This window comes from Pituophis catenifer, unplaced genomic scaffold, assembly GCF_029215685.1.
Source record: "Pituophis catenifer annectens isolate HBS135680 unplaced genomic scaffold, rPitCat1.0.hap2 SCAF_6, whole genome shotgun sequence".
In the NCBI taxonomy this organism is placed as follows: Eukaryota; Metazoa; Chordata; class Lepidosauria; order Squamata; family Colubridae; genus Pituophis; species Pituophis catenifer.
This window is the reverse complement of record NW_027256886.1, coordinates 95,341,030-95,354,193: the sequence shown is the minus strand read 5'-3', so window position 1 is coordinate 95,354,193 and position 13,164 is coordinate 95,341,030.

The window sequence follows — 13,164 nt, the reverse complement described above, 5'->3', positions numbered from 1 at the left end:
TTTAGCCTGGCCCGTTAGGCAAGGGAAGAGGAGGCAGCAACAGGAGAGCGCTGCAAAATCCCTCCGTTAGCTTTCCTTGCCTTTAGCAGCAATAACGAAGCCCTTCGGCGTCTTTGCCAGCGGCCTGCAGGCTGTGAATTTCCCTTTCCTCCTTGGGGAAAGGATTCCGAAGTGCTAGAGTTATTTTTCCGGCTAATTATGGTCTGTGTTGTGGGTTTCTTAAGGAGCTGGGAGAAAAAGATGCGTCTGAAAATGAAAGGCTTGTATGGATTGAGTTGTGAGGCAGGAAAGGGAAGTACATGGACTTGTGCACTGCCAATCGCTGACAGGTGTGCCACTAATATTCTGACCTGACACCTGCAATCTCTCAGGGGCCCAAAGATTATCTTCATTCTTCATAGGCCGGTGTTGTGGATTAACTAAATTCTTCTGGGTTCTGATTTTAAGGTGAGTATCCTGAACTACGGAAGCCTTTGATCTTCTTAAATACATAATAATAAAATAATGAGCACTAAAGGCTCAAAGGTAAGGCAGGTTAGAAAGAACAAGGCGTTTTGGGGTCTTAATAAGATTTGCTCTTCCTAATATTAATAAAGGTGGTTTTTTCCAGAAAATATGTGAAGAGCTGTAATTAAGTGATTGTCAAGTATTTGCAAGCCATTGGCACATGTGTCATATAGACACCAGTGGAGGCAGAGAGTGTCTCCACCCCTATGTGGAAAGGAGGGGCTTACCCTGAGTATAAAACCTCCTCCAACCTTTTCCACCTCGCTCTCTCCATCTCTCTCTTTTCATGTTTGTTCCTCATGAGACTTGATCTCTGTTGTACATAGTTAATATGGTTTATCATATGAATAAATACGTTTAAGACATTTATTTATGCATCTGCCTCTGAACTCTTCTATGCTCCTGGGTGTTTCTACTATCCCAATTCCACAGGGACTTAACTATGTTTTCTTTTTGGCTGTGTTTTAGGTTATATCATGTATGTTTAATTTTGGGTGACTATAATTGGTTTTGTTATATTGCAGTTGTAATATATTGTAAATTATGCCAAGTTAGAGTTATCTTAGCCAGTTTATATATGTAACAGAAGGGAAGGCTGTAAGTATTTTAAATTAAAAAAAAAAATAAAACATTTCCTAAACTTCTTTTTGGCTTGGAGTGATTGATTCATCCCGTGAAATGCAGTTCTCATCCCTTTTAAGTTCCTTGACTTGCCTCTTTTTTTGTTTGTATTAGACATTAAAGAAAATATGTAAATAGACATAAAAATGAGACAGGAAAAAGAGATAAAAAAGCAACGTACAGATGAAATAAGGGATTTTAAAATATCATGCAGGTACACCATTAATTAGTTGTAAATCACTGACTATATTCTAAAAGACTAAAATCATTATGCTTTAAGAATGAATAACAAGAACCATGTCAACACAACCTTTAACATTTCATTGAACTCAAATCTTTTTACATCATGATGTAGCTAGAAAGCATATTATGATTAAATAGTATGTGTTGGGCACAGTTGTAATTTCTCAATCTATGGGAAATTAATCTTTAAAGGAGGAAAGCTCTGAAGATTAAAGAACTGCTCTTCACCAGCAAAAATGCCGAACCAGCAGGATTTATGAATAGAAAATGCATAGCAATGGACAAAAAAAACCCCTACATCTTTAGATATTTGTATTAAGGGGCAAAGACAATTGTCCAAAATGCAGTGTTATCTGCCAGTAACATACTGGACTCTTTCCCCCATGCCCTGGTTTCAAATACAGGCCTATTACAATTCTGCCCGGGGTAGCAAGCAATATATAAATGAAGATTAAGCAGACTCCAAGGAGCTTTGCTGATTTTCATAGAAGGAACCCGTTACCAGTTAATGCTGCAGAAATTCTATTTTTGTAACACAAACCTGAAAGATAAAAAGAATAGAAAGAAAAAATAGTGAAGGAAAAAAGAAAATATATAGGGAAAAGAAAAAACGTAGCAAACAAAAAGTAAAGAAATACAGAGATAATCCTTTAAACAGTTCCAATGGAACTACCTATTTGGTGGCTATTTATGCCTCGGATTTGAAGTTCTTCCTGTCATGTGACTGCATTTTACAGTGGTTTTGCTGAAAACTGGTAGTTACTTCTCATGTTTGGCTCAACCGCCTCCATAGCAAACTTTTGGTTTGCTTAACTGCTGCTGCATTCGCCTAGCAACCACCACAAAAAAGGTCATAAAATCAGGTCAGTCATGTGACCAACCCTCTTCATGACCATCATGACTAACAATTGTAATGGGCAGTCTCTATTATAGTTATAATTCAAGGACTACCTATATAAAGAAGTGACTTCCCCCCTCATCACAATAAGTAAAAACAATTTTAACAACTTATCCCCTTCTCTTAGAATATAACTATGTTCCATATCTCATCTCTTATCTATGAACAGATCCTTAAAAACTTGTGGTTCAGTCCTGATCAGTAAAAGTCCATTAGGGATTATCATAAAATAAATAGTCTTATGATGTTGATCAAATAAACTTACTTTATATTCCTTCCTTTTACGTTTAACAATTTAATCTTGAATCCCTTCAAATAATTCTACAGCTTATTTTCATTTTTTTCTTTGTCCCTTTTCACAAAACAGGTTTCCAGTATAAGAAAGTTATCCAAATTGCTCTTTTGGTTTGCTACTTGTATATCCCTTTCAATTATTAAGACATCAGCCAATTTTATTTGTATATCCAGTATAACATCTTTTTCCATATCACTCTTATAGCTTGCCATTTTTAAATCCACTTTCAAATCAGATGCTACAGGGATTCCAAAAAGCATCAGAGCGACCAGCACTAAACACTTCATAGAGCTGCAGCTGTCTCTAGATTAGACTGGAGCCATGTTTTCCCCATTGCGTTTCCTGGCTTCTTATATAGTGCAGAAGGCATGTCAAAATTCCACAAAGCATTTTCTCCAACCAACACAGGATCCCAGGGATGTTTTTACCACCAGGATTTTTTCATGGTAAATTTTTAGATTGAAAGGTTTTCTGCATTAATAAGAATTTTAGAAGCCCAAACTCATTTTGATACCTGTTATGCCTTGCCTCTGAATACAAAAGTTCAGACACCACTAATCAAATTCTGCTCTTTTAAGGATTTGTGGTAACATAAGTGTTTCCATGAATCCTTAAAAGAGCAGAATTTTTCATGACTTCCACCTGAAGCAGAGCTAAACACTGCATCTTTCTACAAATTTGAATGAATCGTTACTATTTATGTGTAGTTGTTTACAGTTTCAAAATAAGAAAACTGGACACAGCAGCTACAGAAGCTTGGAAACCCTTTCGACTAGTATGTAACATCTCCTCAGGGAGAAAAAGCAACTTCCAAACTTTATTGTAGCCAATTAAAAGTCCTTCACTGTTTTCCTGAATTACCCAATTTCTTTTCAGCTTTAATACATCTGAAATGTATCTCCAAGTCAACTATAAAGTACTTACTAGAAAGAAAGGTAGCGATATTGTGATGCCCTTCTTAGTGCCCAGAATTTAATATTGCAAATATATATACGGGGAGATCTGGAATATGCCATGATTGCAAAGAAGGTTAACACTTCTGAATTGGAAGAGTTTTGCCGGTATGTGTGGGAAAAAATCCAAAAACAGGAAGAGAAAGTCTCTTAATCTCTACAGGGAAAATTTGGAAACTATAATTTCTCCCAATGGAAGTGTTGTAAATTACGGTACACACTAGAAAGGAGCTCTATCATTTTAAATCCAAACAACTGCACTATTTATGTGAAGCATGCATTCAAATTTGTAGACACTAGTACTTAATGTTGTATCATGTAGAAGTTTATCAAATGTTGCTCGCTTAGTGATTCAATGAAATTACAATTTGACCAAGGTTCCTAAACTTTTACATACCACTGTAGATTGTAGAAATTAACTATTCCTCCCTACTCTCTATTGGTCAGACAGAATATTTCACCACTTTAAAAAGGTTGTTAATAAAGTGGAAAATTTAGACCAACCAAAATGGGACATCGAATAAGAAAACACTTGTGGAACAGGTGAAAATATTGGACATAGTATCCTGGATAGAGAAAATTGTGGAGAAATGATAATTGTTTGCAACATCAGAAGAATTGTCATACACGAATAGGCAAAATTGTTCCAGAAGATAAAAACAATGGTTTTAAATTATAAGGAGGTTAATTTCAAGTGGACATTAGGAAATATTTCCCAACCAGTAGCAGCTATTCAATGATGGAACATGCTATCTTGGAAGGATTCCCCTTTATTAAGTTGTTGAACACAGGATGGATGGGCCTCTGTCAAGGATGCCGCTATGGTTTTCTGCACTGGGCAGAGAAATTGGGCTGAATGGTCTTCATAGTTTATTCCAACTCCTGCATTCTGTGGCCATAGAATCATAGAGTTGGAAGGACCCTTCAGAAGTATTAAATGATAGAGTTGGAAGGACCCTTCAGAAGTAACTTCTGCTTGAAACACAAATCCAAATTAAAACATTCCAGACATACTTTGGCACATCAAACAAAGGAAAAATCAAACTACTTTTACTATTAAGAGTAAATTCAGTAAGCACACCCTCTGCTTCTTCAAGTCATTAATAAAAATATTGACAAGGAAAGGGCATGAAACTAATCACTCTGTGGCACCCCATACTTTTCTCCAGTTTGAAGAGGAACTTCTCTGATTACAATTTTTGAGTCAGCTGTATATCCACTTCACTGTCATGTTATTAGATTGCTAATTAACATGTCATGGGGTACTTTGTCAAATGCTTTGATTAAGTCAAAATTGCTCTTATAATTTATTAAGCAAGTTACGTGATCAAAATTGAGATAAGCTTAATTTTTTTTCATAAGAAATCTCTACTGACTTCTAGTAATTACTGCATGATTTTCAGGATGGTTAAAGATGGATTTCTTTATGCTCTGCCTTGCAGTCTTCCCAGAGGAACTGATGTACAAATGAGGTCACATTTGTAGTGTTTTTGGATCTTCCTTTTCTCACTTTTTGGAAATAGGAGATAGGATCTCTTCTAGTCCTGGGACACTATCAGCCCTTCTAGGTTCTCTCAAAGATAAGATAACCTGGCTGTCAGCTGGTTCCTCCACAACTCCAAAATGCAATTCACAAGATGCTAGATATTTAAACTCAAAAATAAAAAGTCTCAACGACCTCTCATCCAGTTCTTCACAGTTTCCTGGTTGGACACATGGTTTGTTCATTTTTTAATTGGAGAAAACTGGACTAAAACAGGAGTTAAATATTGTCATCTTCATTGAGCAGCTGGTCTAGTGAGTCTTTTTATCATAAACATAGTCTCAATAAATCCTTTGTGTTATTATCTCTTCCAATATGGGGACCTTTCCTTTTTCATACCTTCATTAAATATTTTATTTTGTTTATTCTTTTTGTGTACCGTCAAATCAACTCTACACCTGGGGCAGTTCACAGGAACAGTGACCAATAAAGCATCCACCATCTACAATCAAATGTTCATTGTAAAAAATGTGGGATAAAAAGATAAAAATACCTGTACCAAATTTAGCTATAAAATGTTACAAATAGAAATAAAATAATGTCAAAAGAACACAAACTTATATTGATATAGTATTCATGTTGTGTTCTTCTGTCATTGTTTATTGTTCTATTATTTTGCTTCTGTTTACACTATCATTTTTCTTCCTTTTTATTATTGTAAACCACCTAGAATAGCCCTATTGTGAGAGAGGTGGCAAATAAATTTCACAAATAAATACATAAAATATTACATCAGTCGCAGTATAATCTGGCAATACTATTAAGGATGGTAACAACATACTAATCAAAAAATGCTCTTCAAAATAATAGTTATTTCTAATAACTGAAGTTCCTCAAATGGCCACCTGTGCAGTCTTAGGAAATCCACTCCATCCTCTTAGCAAGTCTCAAGAGTCCCATTTTCTTTCTGCTCTGCTGGTTTCCCAGATGGACTGTCATTTCTGAATATATATTTTTTCTGTTTGCCTGACCAGTGTGACCTCGCACACCCATCAACACAAGGTGAATTTTGTCTCATTTTGCAACCTTGCAGAAAGTCAATTAAAAATGTGAAATTAATCACAGAACAGCATCCTTGAACTTTAAATGGATAAATAATCCAAGGCATAAAATTTTAAGAAAAGATTGTTAGTGGAAAAGAAGACTGATCCAACTCTATCAAAACAATATCAGACTGTTGATCAGGATGTAAATTTACATTAGGGCGCTTGAAGGCAAATTTCCTACATTTTATAGTAAAACCAGTATTATTCCAATTACCACTGAATGTCAATTCCAATCATCATCAATATTGCAATTATGATATTTTCATCATACACATATACCCCAAGCCAGTTATAGATATCAAGATGTAGGAATAGAGGAGCACCTGGGGGCAGAGTCAAGAGAGACTCAGCCTAGAACCATTAAGTCTCCACAAATGCTCCCAAGTCCAGCCACCCTGGAATTCCATTGACTTTCGTGCTGACCATTAGTTACATTCTTTACTTTTAATTAATTAAATTTATATGCTGCCCCTCTCCGAAGACTCAGGGAGGCTCACAATATATTTTAAAAAATAATTAAAAAAACATTGAAAAAAATTGAAAAATTAAAAACATTAAAAACATTAAAAACTCATTCATGCCATTCATGGCCGGATCTTGCTAGATCACAAGAGCGAGATCAACGGCCCCAGGTCTGCCGGAAGAGCCAGGTCTTCACCACTTTTCGGAAGGCCAATAGGGTGGGGATGGTCCGGACCTTAGGAGGTAACTGGTTCCAGAGAGCTGGGGCAGCCACAGAGAAGGCCCTCCCTCGCGGGCCCGCCAGCTGGCATTGTTTAGCTGACGGGACCCGGAGGAGACCAACTCTGTGGGATTTTACCGGTCGCTGGGAGCTATGCAGCAGAAGGCGGTCTCGAAGATAACCTGGCCCTGAGCCATGTAGGCTTTAAAGGTAATAACCAACACCTTGAATTGTGACCGGAGACCAATAGGGAGCCAGTGCAGCTCGCGAAGAATTGGTGTAATGTGGGTGTACCTAGGTGCACCCACGACAGCTCGCGCGGCTGCGTTCTGGACCAACTGTAGTCTCTGAACACTTGACTGTGAGGAGAGCCTCCCGATCCAAATAGGGTCGCAATTGGTGCACCAGGCGAACCTGTGCAAAGGTCCCCCTAGCCACAGCTGTCAGATGTTGCTCTAATCTTAGCTGTGAGCCTAGGAGGACACCCAAATTGCGAGCCTGTTCTGAGGAGGACAATTTCTCTCCCCCCCATTGTCATTGCACGTCATACACATCGTACAACAAAATTAAATGCCATCTTCAGTGTACATTATAATTATAAAAATAAAACACAAACACACATCCTTCACATTCTATACAATTGAATTGAAAATCAAGATTGCATTAACAGTTGCCTAGAACTTGTGTATAGGCTTCAGCAATAAATCTTCTGAATTGGAACTTAATGAGCGATCCTGATTCTTTGCATTTGATACCCTTTCATCCTGGGGGTTCGCTAGAAAACCTCCACGGTCCCTTCCAACTCTATTGTGTTCTTATGGACGTCACTTCTTAGAACACAATGTGAAATGTCTGCCAAAAATGAATTCTGTTTTGGTACGGATCTTCTTAAGCTTCTTAAGCTTCTAAGCCCAGCAAAGTCCATCTTTTCATGTACTTGAGTTGAGAAGCCAGGTTGGGACTTTTTGGTTACCCTAGGCTTTCAGTTGCTAATATATAAGTGATGCTCAACTTATGACCACAACTGGAACCAGAATTTCGGTTGCTGAGAAAGGAGGTTGTTAAATGAGTCATCTCAATTTTACGACCTTTTTGCTACAGTTGCTAAGTGAATCACTGCAGTTGTTAAGTGATTCATACAGTCATTCAATGAATCTGGTTGCCCCCATTGACTCTGGGTCAAAGCTGGTTGGGAAGGTCCAGTGGTGGGTGCTGCCGGTTTGGACCAGTTCGGGCCAATTGGTAGTTGCGACCTGCAGGTGGGCTCACCTGCCTCGGCGCTATGCCATCCTATTTAGCTATGTTTTTTAAGTCACGCACATGCATGCAGGCCGTGTGTGCGAGCAAAGCACATGCATGTAAGGCCGTATGTATGCACAGAAGGCGCGCATTCACATTTTGGGGGCTGGGTGAACCGGTTGTTAATTCATGTGCCACCCACCTCTGGGAAGGTCATAAATGGTGAGGATTTGACCCTGGGTCACTGCATCCATCATAAATACATCCTGGTGGCCAAGTGGCTGAATTTTGATCCCATGATCATGGGGGATGCTGCAATGGTCGTAAGTGTGAGGGCTCATCATAAGTCTTTTTTTTTTCAGTGCCATTGTAAGTTCAAATGGTCACTAAATGAATTGTTGTAAGTTGAGATCTACCTGTACTACAAATTTAATTTAATTATATGAACTATTTTTAAAATGACTTAATTTTAAATCCTATCACATACAGTAGATGAGAATGACCTTTGCTCAATGCCACTTCTATAGAGAATACAAAGAAACTAAGTATTAATTTCATCTCATATACCAACTTTGAATTATTTCTTAGCATTTGCCCCTTCTCCAAATTGTGAGCTTCAGAATTTGGCCAATCTATACAATACAGATTATTATAGAAAGTGCCTGAAAGAAGGAATGTTAACCCTACGAATCATGTTAGTTCATAAGTGAAACCTGGCTACAGTTTATAGGAACCGAGAGAAGTCTAAACCCCATCCATCAACAGCTGTAGAACATAATTCAGAAAACTACAGTGTGGATAAACAAGGATACTACTTCTTTGGCAGGATTCATCGGCTTTTAATAGCAGTATGACAAGCTAGAATGTAAGAAGAGGAACTTGCTGTCATTATTACCCTACTATGTTGGAAAATTATACATATTGAATGCTTGCCAGATAAGAAAATGAAAAATAAATAAATAAATAAATAAATAAATAAATAAATAAATAAAGGGGAACCCCTTAGGGTACTGACCCTATTTGTCCTTATCTACCAACACTGAGGGAAAACTTGGGCTGCATCCTTTTCTTTGCTATTTTACAACTGTTCTTTGATGTTATTGGAGAAATGGAGGGATAGTTGGAAAGCTGCTGATCGGTGCAAGGAAGAGAGATAAATAATGCCTGCATTGAAAAATTGGCATTGGCTACCAAGTGCTTTCTTGACACATTCAAGAGGTTGGTATCGACTTGGAGAGGCTTTGTCCCGAATCTATTTTTCCCAGAGTGAGGGATTACAGAACTGCATCGTAAGGGCTGAGAGACCAATATTTCATAATTGATAACCTGCTTTATGAGACAGTATTTAAATACTTCTGAATTGTTCGAGTCATTCAGTGATATCTCAAGAGCAAGAGTTCAAATATTTCCTTCTTGCAGTCATAACAATAAAAACAGAATTTTGATTATTCTCTTCTGAAATTAGTACTTGGTATGTACATGCACATTATATTGTAAAAAGCCAATGAAACCTAAAGAAGCTCTTTTCTTTTGACCCTTACTGAAAATCTCCAGCCCCTAATGTCAGCGTTCCAGAAAACCCCAACTCTGAGTAAAGACGCAGAAGCAAGCATTTTCCAAAGTTCTCTTTACTAGAATAGATAAACTGGCACATCTGGGAAAACCCGAATCTGAAAGGTCCGGATTTTCCCTCAGTAAATCAAAACCCCCCAAACCATCCCCTCACTCCTCAGTCGATCACATGCTCCAATCAACGTCCGTCCCATCTTGACTCAGCACTCCGACCATTCCTTCTCCAGATGCCGGATTGCCCTGACCTTAACCGATAGGAAGAATGCTATTATTTCTACAGTCAACCCCTCTACTAAATCCCCCCTCCTACTTTCCCACACATGAGAAGGTGGCAGCATGGAAGCTTCCGGCCTAATATGGCTTCCAAAGCTGACAGGTGTCCCCCCCCTGCAGAAAAAAAACACATCCCGAAAAATAAAACAGACAAAACACAAAAGAAGGGGTTAACACCTTGTACAGTACTCCTTAACCCCCCCACCCCCAGGGGGACCTTTTGGTTTCTCAGGAAATTTATCATGAAATTGCTTCACTAGCGTATCAGCATTCACATCCCAACTTTTCACTCAGCTTCAGATAATGAAAACCCTTTCCAGTGTACCAAATATTGTAAGTGATCCCTGTAGAGTCTAGAATCAAGGATCTTCTTAACTTCATAATGATTCTCCCCTTGCACTACTAAAGGGGGAGGGGAGCAGCTGGTAAGAGCCTTAAGTTAGACTCTTTTGCTGGTTTCAATAAGCTACTGTGAAAAACTGGGTGCACTTTCCCTAATATGCGAGGGAGGCTAAGTTGGACAGTCACTGGGTTAATCACTTTCACTATAGGGAAGGAACCTATGAATTTGGGTCCAAACTTCTTGCTAGGTAACCTCAATCTTAAGTACTTGGTTGACAAATATACCTTATTTCCTATTCAGAAAGGTGGTTTGTCGGCCTGGGCCTTATATTTCTCCGCTGATTCCGCTAAAGCTTTCTTAGTATTCTCCCAACCCTTTTTCAACGAGTTCATCCATTCTGTTAGAGACATGAAAGTGGGTGGCTCTCTAGGCAACTCAGGCATCGGCACGAAATCCATGCCCGTAGTTATCTGAAAAGAAGTCAACCCAGTACTGCTGTGTACTGCATTATTATAAGACACTTCTGCGAACAGTAATAAGTCCGCCCAGTTTTCTTGTTGATAATTTACATAACACCTAATGTATTGTTCCACCATTGAGTTCAACTTCTCAGCCGATCCGTTAGTCGATGGATGGAAAGCTGAGCTAAGCCCCTGGGACGACCCAATAGACCGTGGGAACTCTTTCCAGAACTTAGCGGTAAACTGGACCCCGCGATCCAATATTATTCTCCTTGGAACCCCATGCAGCCAGTAGATATGTTTCACAAACAGCTTTGCCAGTTTCTTGGCCGAGGGTAGTCCGTTGCAGGCAGTGAAGTGTGCTTGCTTGGAGAATAAATCAATGACAGTCCAAATCACATTGTTCCCCCCACTGTCAGGGAGCTCAACTATGAAGTCCATTGCAATCTCCTCCCAGGGCTTGGTGGGTTTGGCCACAGTCTGGAGTAGCCCAGGGGGCTTCCCTGGTCTGGACTTCATGGTGGCGCAGGTGGCGCAGCTTCTCACATAGTCTTCCACATCAGCTTTCATTTTGGCCACCAGAATTGTCTCCTAGTCAAATGGAGGGTTTTTAAAAATTCAAAGTGGCCCCCTAGTCGAGAATCATGACTTCTCTTCAGCACCAGGAGTCGCATGCTGCGGGGCACATAAATCTTACTCCCCTTCCTTGAACCAGGAATCAGTCGAGAGCACTGCTTTTAGCTCTGCTGCCAACTTGTCTTCGGGGAGGTTGGAACAATGGCGCGTTTGCGCTCTGGGGCAGGCTTGGGCGGCTGGCTGAGTTTCCGAGATCATGGCATTAACTACTTCTTCCCATCGGCTGTCAAACTGGGGCTTATGGGAGAGAGCATCAGCTAAAAGGTTCCCCCTCCCCCGGAATGTATTTCAGGTTAAAGTTAAAGCATTTGAAATACTGAGCCCAGCAAACCTGCTTGCGTGAAAACTTCCTCGGGGTCTCAGCGCTTCGAGATTTTTGTGGTCAGTCCATACTTCAAAAGGCTCATTAACCCCTTCTAGAAAGTGTCTCCAGGATAGGAGAGCCCATCGCACCGCAAAAGCCTCTTTCTCCCATACCACCCATCTGCGCTCAGTGTCCGTTAACTTCCTCGATACATAAGCACACGGCATTAGATTGTTTTGGGCGTTCCTTTGCAGTAGAATAGCCACATCACTCGCGTCCGCCTGAACAACAAATGGCTTATTTGGGTCCAGGTGCTGTAGGATCGGCTCCACAGCAAATAGGCATTTTAACTGTTCAAAGGATTTTTGACAGCCCATTGTCCAAGCTAGGGATTGGCTAGGTTTTGGCTTGGTGGGGGACGGACCGGTTTTTAGCAATTCTGTCAAAGGGAGAGCAACCTCAGTGAAGGCAGGGATGAATTGTCTGTAAAAGTTTGCAAACCCCAGGAAGCTTTGAAGCTGCTTACGGGTTCGGGGGGAGGGTTGCCAGTTCAACACTGCCTTCATCTTCCCTGGGTCCATTTCAATTCCTTGATTCAACACCCTGTATCCCAGGTAGCCCAAGGATTCCTTATGGAACTTGCATTTGGACAAGTTTGCACAAAACTTGGCTGCTAGGAGCTTTTTCAGCACTTGTCTGACCAATTTGACAAGGTAAACCAGGACCCCTTTATACAGGTGCTCATGCAAAACTTAGTTGATCAGTTGCATGAAGACTGCGGTGGCCCCTTGGAGTCCAAAAGGCATGACCCGGAATTGGAAGCTGCCCAGGGGGCAGTTAAAAGCAGACTTCCATTCGTCTCCCTCCCTTATACGAACTCGGTAGTAGGCTTCCCTTAGTTCCAGCTTGGTGAAAATCTTGCCTTTTGACAAGTGGTTCAGCAAGTCTTTCATTAGTGGTAGGGGGTAGGTATTTTGTATGCAAATTCAGTTCACTCCCCTAAAATCGACACACAATCTCAATGTTACTATAAATCGTATAAGTTCATGATGCCTTCCGATTTCTAATTTAACCAGTTCTGTAATATGGGTGGCGGGGACCCTCCCCCCCAATTAACGTTACATCCACCTGGTGAAATTTAATTGGGTGCTTTAAGGCTGCTGTTCTGATCCTCAATAGTTCAACAACTGGGAGTCCAATTAGACATCTGGTGCAGCTGGTATCTATTATTGCTGGCAGTTCTGGCAGTTCAGTTTCACTTTAATTGAAAAGGGGGGAATGGGTGCACTCACCATCGGGTCTTCATCTTCACTAGCCTCACCGGGAGGGGTTTTTTTAGCTGGAGCATCCTTGCTCTCTCCAGCGGGGAGGGGAACCTCTATGGCTTGTCTGGCGAATCGGCTGGTGTCTGGGGCTTTTCTTGGAGCCCTCCTGCCTCGTGCAGCTGTGGCAGGACGTTGTTGTGGAACTGGGGCAGGGGTTAGGCACTCAGAAGCTCGATGTCCTGGTTGTCCACAGCGATAGCATTTAATCGCCCCTGCCAGTTGA